Genomic DNA, 10,991 nt, shown 5'->3' on the forward strand with positions numbered 1-10,991 from the left:
GTGTCAAGGTTGGGCCCAGTATGGAAAAGAGAGTGCGGTGTGGGAGGTATGTACCATAAGAGGGATAGTGCGTTAAAGTCAAATGTGCAGAAAACACAGTGGGGAGCAGATATTTATTCAGGTACTAAGCGTAGGGCAATTTTTTTTATTCAGGAGCATTATAATCACAATGCTATTTTTAAGGGCATTGTGAGGGAATGAGCTGTAGAAGACTGGAGAAGATGGAAGTCTGCAGAGATTAGCTGTGGATGTGAAAAGTCATGGCATGTGGACAAGATGAAAAGAAAGAGAACAATTCCAATCAGAGATGACATCATCTATAAGTTACCTATATGTAAAGATTTGTTTCTGATACTGACTAATTTTCATTAGTACTGTGGTTAGGGTTGAGCGAAACGGGTCGGTCATTTTCATAAGTCGCCGACTTTTGGCAAAGTCGGGTTTCATGAAACCCGACCCGATCCCTGTGTGGGGTCGGCCATGCGGTACGCGACTTTCGCTCCAAAGTCGCGTTTCAATGACGCGAAAAGCGCCATTTCTCAGCTAATAAAGGTGGACGCAGAGTGTGGGCAGCGTGATGACTAAGGTCTCAGTCCCCACCATCTTAGAGAAGGGCATTGCAGTGATTGGCTTGCTTTCTGCGGCGTCACAGGGGCTATAAAGGGGCATTCCCGCCGACCGCCATCTTACTGCTGCTGATCTGAGCATAGGGAGAGGTTGCTGCCGCTTCGTCAGAAGCAGGGATAGCGTTAGACAGGGTACATTAACCCCCAAACCACTTGTGCTGTAGCGATTTCCACTGTCCAACACCACCTTTTGTTTGCAGGGACAGTGGAGGCTACATTTTTTTTTCCTCAGCGCTGTAGCTCATTGGGCTGCCCTAGAAGGCTCCCTGATAGCTGCATTGCTGTTTGTACACCGCTGTGGAAACCAACTGCTTTTTTCAAAGCACAAATCCTGTTGCTCCTTCCTTTCTGCACAGCTATCTTGTTTGTTTGTCCACACTTTTGACTTTTTTGTGCAGCAGTCCACTCCTTGTTATTGCTGCCTGCCATACTTTGCTGAGATTACTGCAGGGAGATAGTAATTGTAGGACAGTCCCTTTTTTTTTTTTTTCGTTATATCTCTTCAAGCCACTTTCTGGCACAGAAAATATACTCTAATACAGTGGCCCAGATTTATTCACTAGTCTCCCTGAAGAAAAAAAAAAAAGGGTGCAGATTAAAATTGGCAAATCTGTATCAGTGGCAGTCCTGTGTGTGGCATCTGTGTCTCATTTTCTGGCACAGAAAACAGTCTAACAGTGGGCCTGATTTCTTGCCAATTCTCCCATAAATAAAAAAAAATAGTGGGAGATTAAGATTGGCATTTCTGCTTCAGTGCCAGTCCTGTGTGTGCCACCTGTCTCAAATGTTGTGCCACAATAAACCTAGTGTGTAATACTGGGCCAGATTTCTTTTAAATTCTCCCTGAAAAAATAAAAATAGTGGGAGATTAAGATTGGCAATTCTGCCTCATTGCCAGTGCTACAGTATGTGTGCCACCTGTCTCAAATTTTGTGCCACATTAAACCTAGTGTGTAATACTGGGCCAGATTTCTTTTAAATTCTCCCTGAAAAAATAATAGTAGTGGGAGATTAAGATTGGCAATTCTGCCTCATTGCCAGTGCTGTGTGTGCCACCTGTCTCAAATTTTGTGCCACATTAAACCTAGTGTGTAATACTGGGCCAGATTTCTTTTCAATTCTCCCTGAAAAAAAAAAATAGTGGGAGATTAAGATTGGCAATTCTGCCTCATTGCCAGTGCTGTGTGTGGCATCTGTCTCTAATTTTGTGCCACAGAACATATACTGTATAAGGGTGGGCCACATTTCTTCAATATTCTCCCAGAAAAAATAAAAAGGGGGAGATTTTTATTGGTAGTGTCTGCATCAGCGTCAGTCCTGTTAGTGGCATATCTGTCTGCCACTAAAGCTGTGTACTGTTATACCTTGGGCCTGATTTTCCCTGCAGTCTCACCCACCTATAAAGGGATATATAAATCCAACAGAAGTTTGAGTTCACCTTGTAACTGGTTTTACAGTAACAAATACCGTTAGTTTGGTTACGTTTTTCAAACAATGAGGAAGTCTGGTGGAAGAGGTCGTGGCCGTGGGCGGTCATTGCCAGCTGGTAATGATGGTAGTGGTGGTGGAGCATCAGGTGGTCGTGGGAAAAGCAATATAGCACCTAAGTCTCGAGTTGTTGAGCCAGGTTCGTCGTCTGGCTACACAAGGCCTCGAACGCTCCCTTTTCTGGGAGTAGGAAAAACGCTTTTAAAGCCGGAGCAGCAAGAACAAGTTTTGGCTTTCCTTGCTGACTCAGCCTCTAGCTCTTTCGCCTCCTCTTCTGAAACTGCTAAATGTAAAAGCAGCGCGTCGTTAGTGGATGTTCACGGTCAGGGACAAGTCGCTTCCTTGTCTTCTTCACCAAGAACAACAGAGAAGGATGCGTCAGGCGACACAACGGGTTACTCCATGGAGCTCTTTACACATACCGTTCCTGGGTTAGAAAGGGAAACAGTTAACAGGCCATGCCCATTACAAGTTGAATCGGACATGGAGTGCACAGATGCACAGCCACAGCCAGATTACTATGCTGTTCCTTTGACTCAGACCAGAACATTGCCCTCGCAGTGTACCGATCCAGAATCAGACCCTGATGAGACTATGGTGCCCCGTCACGAATGCTATACCACTGGCTTTCACGGTGACACAGACAAAGTTGCACACGAGATAGAAGAGGAGGTCATAGATGACCCATTTGTTGACCCCGATTGGCAGCCATTGGGGGAACAGGGTGCAGGCGGCAGTAGCTCTGAAGTGGAGGAGGAGGAGCCGCAGCAGGCAACAACATTGCAACAGGTTCCATCTGCCAGGCCTGTATCTGGCCAAAAACGCGTGGCAAAGCCAAAACCAGTTGTAGGACAGCGTGGCCATCCGGTTAAAGAAGCTCAGTCTTCAATGCCTGAAAAGGTATCCGATAGTAGAAAGAGTGCAGTCTGGCATTTTTTTAAACAACATCCAAATGATCAGCGCAAAGTCATCTGTCAAAAATGTTCAACTACCTTAAGCAGAGGTCAGAATCTTAAAAGTCTAAATACAAGTTGCATGCGTAGACATTTAACCACCATGCATTTGCAAGCCTGGACTAACTACCAAACGTCCCTTAAGGTTGTAGCACCCTCGGCCAATGAAGCTAGTCAGCAACGCTACATCCCTTCCCTCACTGTAAGCCCACCATTTCCCGCACCACCTGCAGTAAATGTGCAGGTTTCGTCGCCAGGCCAAAGCAGTCAGGGAATCACCAGTTTCGTAGTAGGAAACACTGCATGTCGGGCACCAGCAAGAATACCATCTCCAACCCTCTCTGTCTGCCATGTCCACCGGCACCCCCGCTATTTCCATGATCTGCAGCTCTCCAGTCCAGCTCACCCTACATGAGACTCTCGTTAGGAAAAGGAAGTACTCATCCTCGCATCCGCGTACACAGGGTTTGAACGCCCACATTGCTAGACTAATCTCATTAGAGATGATGCCCTACCGGTTAGTTGAAAGCGAAGCTTTCAAAGCCCTGATGGACTACGCTGTACCATGCTACGAGCTACCCAGTCGACACTTCTTTTCGAGAAAAGCCATCCCAGCCCTCCACCAGCATGTAAAAGACCGCATCGTCCATGCACTCAGGCAATCTGTGAGTACGAAGGTGCACCTGACAACAGATGCATGGACCAGTAGGCATGGCCAGGGATGTTACGTGTCCATCACGGCACACTGGGTTAATGTGGATGCAGGGTTCACAGGGGACAGCAATATTGGGACAGTTCTGCCTAGCCCACGGTCTAGGAAACAGTTGGCTGTAGGCGTTCGCCTCCCCTCCTCCTCCCCTCCTCCTCCTTGTCCTGCAGAAGCGAAAGCTCGTCCACAGACCGCAGTCGCACAACCACTCCATCCGCAGCTGCCACTGTTGCACACGAGGAGTCCCATTATGGGACAGCTAGTGGCAAGCGTCAGCAGGCTGTATTGGCAATGAAGTGTTTGGGCGACAACAGACACACCGCGGAAGTTCTGTCCGAGTTCTTGCAGAAAGAAACTGTCATGGCTGGGCAGTGTATTTCTTGAGGAAGGCAAGGTAGTGAGTGATAACGGAAGGAATTTTATGGCTGCCATAGCCCTTTCCCAACTGAAACACATTCCTTGCCTGGCTCACACCTTAAACCTGGTGGTGCAGTGCTTCCTGAAAAGTTATCCGGGGTTACCCGACCTGCTCCTCAAAGTGCGCAGATTTTGCACGCATATCCGCCGTTCGCCCGTACACTCCAGCCGTATGCAGAACCATCAGCGGTCTTTGAACCTTCCCCAGCATCGCCTAATCATCGACATTGCAACAAGGTGGAACTCCACACTGCACATGCTTCAGAGACTGTGCGAACAGAGGCGTGCTGTTATGTATTTGTGGGAGGATACACATACACAGGCAGGCAGTTGGATGGCAGACATGGAGTTGTCAGGTGTGCTGTGGTCGAAGGTACAAGACCTGTGTCAAGTCCTTCAGTGTTTTGAGGAATGCACACGGCTGGTTAGTGCAGACAACGCCATAATAAGCATGAGCATCCCCCTAATGCGTCTGCTGATGCAAAGTTTGATGCACATAAAGGAGCAGGCGTCTGCAGCCGAGAAAGAGGATAGCATTGATGACAGTCAGCCATTGTCTGGTCAGGGCAATCTACAGGACGAGGTAGCGGGCGAAGAGAAGAAGGATGATGGGGATGAGTATTTTTGGGATGAGGAAGCTTTTCCGGGGCCAATAGAAACTGGTGGCGTTGCAAGGCCGGGTTCAAGTTTTTTGAGGGAGACAAGTGACGTAGATTTGCCTGAAACTGCCCCTCAACCCAGCACAACTGCAGATTTGACAACTGGAACTTTGGCCCACATGGCGGATTATGCCTTACGTATCCTCAAAAGGGACCCACGCATTATTAAAATGATGACCGATGACGATTACTGGTTGGCCTGCCTCCTTGATCCTCGCTATAAAGGCAAATTGCAAAATATCATGCCACATGAGAACCTCGAACAAATATTAGCAACCAAACAAGCAACTCTTGTAGACCGTTTGATTCAGGCATTCCCAGCACACAGCGCCGGTGATGGTTCTCACACGAGCTGCAGGGGGCAACAGGGCAGAGGTGTTAGAGGTGCACAAATCAGAAGTGGCGTTGGACAGAGGGGTTTTCTGACCAGGCTGTGGAGTGATTTTGCAATGACCGCAGACAGGACAGGTATTGCAGCATCAATTCAAAGTGACAGGAGACAACATTTATCCAGTATGGTTACTAACTATTTTTCAGCCCTTATCAATGTTCTCCCTCAACCCTCATTCCCATTTGATTACTGGGCATCCAAAATAGACACCTGACCTGAATTGGCAGAATATGTATTGCAGGAGCTAGCTTGCCCAGCAGCTACTGTGCTATCAGAAAGAGTATTCAGTGCTGCTGGTTCAATATTGACCGAAAAATGGACTCGTCTGGCTACCCAAAATGTTGATGATCTGACCTTCATTAAAATGAACCACTCATGGATTTCGAATTATTTTGCCCCACCTTTCCCGGCTGACACCAGCTTTCCTATAAAAAGGTCTCGCTTGTGGACTGGTCTTACTGACTGTTCCAATCTCTTAATTTGCAGCAGCTGTTTGTCCAGTATACGACATGTTTACACCTCCCTAAATGGGCTAACTCCCCCCACGGGGCCGTGGTCTCGCCACTTGGCGCAAGCACCCGTGAGAGTGCCGTTTGTCTGAAGAGGGGGGTGTGCCCGTTTTTGGTCGACGGCACTGCCATTGGGTCCCTCATAGTACAATAAAGTGTCTCTGGCGGTGGTGGCATGCAACCAACGTCAGACACACCGTTGTAACATGAGGGGCCCTGGGCCTGTACCGCCGGCCACAAGAGAGTTTCCCCCCCAGCTCAAACACTGTTCTACCACTTGCAAAATTATCTCACAGCTCCACCAATGTTTAGTCTATGCGCTGACATCCTTCAATGCCTGGCACTGACAATGCCAATTTGTTGACATGTATGATGCTAGTTAAAATAGTCAGGGTCAGTGTCCTATATTGACACCAGTAAATACTTAGCGCCAAATTACTATGTCTGAAACTCAGCAGAGTAGCCCACCCCTGTACCTAAGTATGTCACCCTTTTGTTTTTTGGTTTTGTTTGTTTTGCGAGACATTAACATCTATTTATTTTTTGGGAGTACTAACTGTGTCAGACACTCCTTCCAATCGTCCTCCGCTGACCACACCAATGCTGCCTGTGTACCCCTGCAAGATAATTCAAACTGCTTTGAGCCTATTTTTTAAAATTTTAGGCCTACTAAGTCTGTCTGCAGTCCCTCCTTCCATTTGTCCTCCGCTGAGCACACCAATGCCAACCGTGTACCCATGTAACTTTTTTTCATCCTGCAGTGAGCCTACTTTGTGGTGTAAGGCCTACTAGCAGTGTCTGTCTGCGCCACTTAATACAGCTGTCCTCTAAAAAAAAAAAAAAAAAGGCTGATTTTCTACTTGTCAGAATTATAAAACTGCATTGGGGCCACAAGTTTCGTTGTGGTCTACAAACTGAGTCTTCCGCTCCAAGGTGTTCTCTCTGTTGCCTCTCCCTCGCTTCTGTCTTGAAGCTCTTGTTAAGTAGTTGTTAGGCCTACAAGTTGGGTCTGGGTTGTAGAGACGGTGTCTGCCGCTCCAAGGTGTTCTCCTGGTTGCCTTTCCTGAGCTTCAATCTTCAGGCTCTTGTTAAATAGTTTTTTAATCGAACAACTGCAGTGGGGCTACTAGTTTGGTTGGGGCCTACTAACGGTGTATGCCGCTCCAAGGTGTTGTCCTAGTTGCCTTTCCTGAGCTTCAATCTTCAGGCTCTTGTTAAATAGTTTTTTAATCGAACAACTGCAGTGGTGCTACTAGTTTGGTTGGGGCCTACTAACGGTGTATGCCGCTCCAAGGTGTTGTCCTGGTTGCCTTTCCTAAGCTTCAATCTTCAGGCTCTTGTTAAATAGTTTTTTAATCGAACAACTGCAGTGGGGCTACTAGTTTGGTTGGGGCCTACTAACGGTGTATGCCGCTCCAAGGTGTTGTCCTGGTTGCCTTTCCTGAGCTTCAATCTTCAGGCTCTTGTTAAATCGATTAAAAAACTAACAACTGCAGTGGTGCTACTAGTTTGGTTGGGGCCTACTAATGGTGCATGCCGCTCCAAGGTGTTGTCCTGGTTGCCTTTCCTGAGCTTCAATCTTCAGGCTCTTGTTAAATAGTTTTTTAATCGAACAACTGCAGTGGTGCTACTAGTTTGGTTTGGGCCTACTAACGGTGTATGCCGCTCCGTGCTATTCTCCAGGTTTCCTGTCCTAAAATTCCATTTTCAGGCTCTCGTTAAGTATTTGTTGAAACAACACTGCATTAGGCCTACAAGTTGGGTCTGGGTTGTAGAGACGGTGTCTGCCGCTCCAAGGTGTTCTCCAGGTTGCCTCTCCCTAGCTTCTATCTTGAAGCTCTCGTTAAGTAGTTGTTGAAACAACACTGCATTAGGCCTACAAGTTGGGTCTGGGTTCTAGAGAAGGTGTCTGCCGCTCCAAGGTGTTCTCCAGGGTGCCTCTCCCTAGCTTCTATCTTCAAGCTCTTGTTAAGTACAGTCATGGCCAAAATTTTTGAGAGTGACACCAAAATTATATTTTCACATGATCTGCTGCCCTCTGGTTTTTATTAGTGTTTGTCTGATGTTTATCTCACATACAGAAATATAATTGCAATCATATTATGAGTTCCAATAGGTTATATTGACAGTTAGAATGAGTTAATGCAGCAAGTCAATATTTGCAGTGTTGACCCTTGTTCTTCAAGACCTCTGCAATTCTCCCTGGCATGCTCGCAATCAACTTCTGGACCAAATCCTGACTGATAGCAGTCCATTCTTGCATAATCAATGCTTGCACTTTGCCAGAATTTGTTGGTTTTTGTTTGTCCACCCGTCTCTTGATGATTGACCACAAGTTCTCAATGGGATTAAGATCTGGGGAGTTTCCAGGCCATGGACCCAAAATCTCTATGTTTTGTTCCATGAGCCATTTAGTTATCACTTTTGCTTTATGGCAAGGTGCTCCATCATGCTGGAAAAGGCATTGTTGGGCGCCAAACTGCTCTTGGACGGTTGGGAGAAGTTGCTCTTGGAGGACATTCTGGTACCATTCTTTATTCATGGCTGTGTTTTTAGGCAAGACTGTGAGTGAGCCGATTCCCTTGGTTGAGAAGCAACCCCACACATGAATGGCTTCAGGATGCTTTACAGTTGGCATGAGACAAGACTGGTGGTAGTGCTCACCTCTTCTTCTCCGAATAAGCTGTTTTCCAGATGTCCCAAACAATCGAAAAGGGGATTCATCAGAGAAAATGACTTTGCCCCAGTCCTCAGCAGTCCACTCCCTGTACCTTTTGCAGAATATCAGTCGGTCCCTGATGTTTTTTCTGGAGAGAAGTGGCTTCTTTGCTGCCCTCCTTGAAACCAGGCCTTCCTCAAAGAGTCTCCGCCTCACAGTGCGCGCAGAAGCACTCACACCAGCCTGCTGCCATTCCTGAGCAAGCTCGGCACTGCTGGTAGTCCGATCCCGCAGCTGAAACAGTTTTAAGATACGGTCCTGGCGCTTGCTGGTCTTTCTTGGGCGCCCTGGAGCCTTTTTGACAACAATGGAAGCTCTCTCCTTGAAGTTCTTGATGATGCGATAGATTGTTGACTGAGGTGCAATCTTTGTAGCTGCGATACTCTTCCCTGTTAGGCCATTTTTGTGCAGTGCAATGATGGCTGCACGTGTTTCTTTAGAGATAACCATGGTTAACTGAAGAGAAACAATGATACCAAGCACCAGCCTCCTTTTAAAGTGTCCAGTGATGTCATTCTTACTTAATCATGACTGACTGATCGCCAGCCCTGTCCTCATCAACACCCACACCTGTGTTAATGGATCAATCACTAAAACGATGTTAGCTGCTCCTTTTAAGGCAGGACTGCAATGATGTTGAAATGTGTTTTGGGGGTTAAAGTTCATTTTCTGGGCAAATATTGACTTTGCAAGTACAGTAATTGCTGTTAAGCTGATCACTCTGACATTCAGGTGTATATGCAAATTGCCATTAGAAAAGATGAAGCAGTAGACTTTGGAAAAATTAATATTTGTCTCATTCTCAAAATTTTTGTCCATGACTGTAGTTGTTGAAACAACACTGCATTTGGCCTACAAGTTGGGTCTGGGTTGTAGGGATGGTGTCTGCCGTTCCAAGGTGTTCTCCAGGTTGCCTCTCCCTAGCTTCTATCTTCAAGCTCTCGTTAAGTAGTTGTTGAAACAACACTGCATTTGGCCTACAAGTTGGGTCTGGGTTGTAGGGATGGTGTCTGCCGCTCCAAGGTGTTCTCTAGGGTGCCTCTCCCTAGCTTCTATCTTCAAGCTCTTGTTAAGTAGTTGTTGAAACAACACTGCATTAGGCCTACAAGTTGGGTCTGGGTTGTAGGGATGGTGTCTGCCGCTCCAAGGTGTTCTCCAGGGTGCCTCTCCCTAGCTTCTATCTTCAAGCTCTCGTTAAGTAGTTGTTGAAACAACACTGCATTAGGCCTACAAGTTGGGTCTGGGTTCTACAAAAGGTGTCTTCCGCTCCAAGGTGTTCTTCAGGTTGCCTTTCCCTAGCTTCTATCTTCAGGCTCTCGTTAAATTGTTTTTAATATAACACTGCATTTGGCCTACTTGTTTTGTTGGCCCTACTAATGGTGTCTGCCGCTCCTTGATGTTCTCCTACACTGAACAAACCAGTGCCGCCTGTTTACTTCTGTTACCAATTTTGAACTGCATTTTGCCTACTTACTGATTTGGGCCTACTCACTTTGTCAGCCTCTCATTACAGTTGTACTCCACTGAACAAAGCAATGCCCCCTGGTTAGTCCTGTTACCAATTTTGAACTGCATTTAGCCCACTTTATTATTTGGGCCTATATCTGTGTTTCCTCATCCTGCCCATTGCCCAGCCAGTGATAGATGAGTCTGCTGGTACATTGACCCAGAACGCTACATTCCCCGTGCACGCTACACAGCCAGAATGTGACCCTGCTGAAAGTCAGGTTCCCCTTCCCGCATACCATACCACCTTACACGGGGACAAAGAGGAAGGTGCAGATGAAAGTGCAGGTTCCTTCATCAGGTGGGGGGGAATGCTCGTTGGCGACGTCACTGGCACAGGGCCCCTCATAGTACGCAAAAGTGTCGCTGCCGGTGGGAGGCACCCCCGCCGTGCAAACACACCGCCGTACTTTGAGGAGCCCTGTGCCAGTGCCAATGCTAATGAGTGGGCCCCCCCTGCTTGCTCAGGATCACAGCACTTGCAAAGTTGAAATACTTACCTCTCCCTGCTCCACTGCCGTGACGTGGTCCAGATTTCCAGGGCCCACTAAATACTTGAACCAGCCCTACCCCCCACAACTTTAGCCAAATGACCCCCAATTTTCAATGCCTTACTATTATTATAAGGTAAATTAAGATTGACAAGTTTCAGTAGCAAGAATGGATGTTTTTGCCATTAAAATGGGCACTGTAGGTGTTTTCCTGGCCTCCACTCACTGCCGACTATGCTCCCCCATTGACTTGCATTGGGTTACGTGTAGTGTTGAGCGATACCGTCCGATATTTGAAAGTATCGGTATCGGATGGTATCGGCCGATATCCGAAAAATATCGGATATCGCCGATACCGATATCCGATACCAATACAAGTCAATGGGACACAAATATCGGAAGGTATCCTGTAATGGATCCCAGGGTCTGAAGGAGAGGAAACTCTCCTTCAGGCCCTTAGATCCATATTCATGTGTAAAATAAAGAATAAAAATAAAAAATATTGATATTCTTACCCTCTGAC

This window comes from Ranitomeya imitator, chromosome 3 (genome assembly GCF_032444005.1).
Source record: "Ranitomeya imitator isolate aRanImi1 chromosome 3, aRanImi1.pri, whole genome shotgun sequence".
NCBI lineage: Eukaryota > Metazoa > Chordata > Amphibia > Anura > Dendrobatidae > Ranitomeya > Ranitomeya imitator.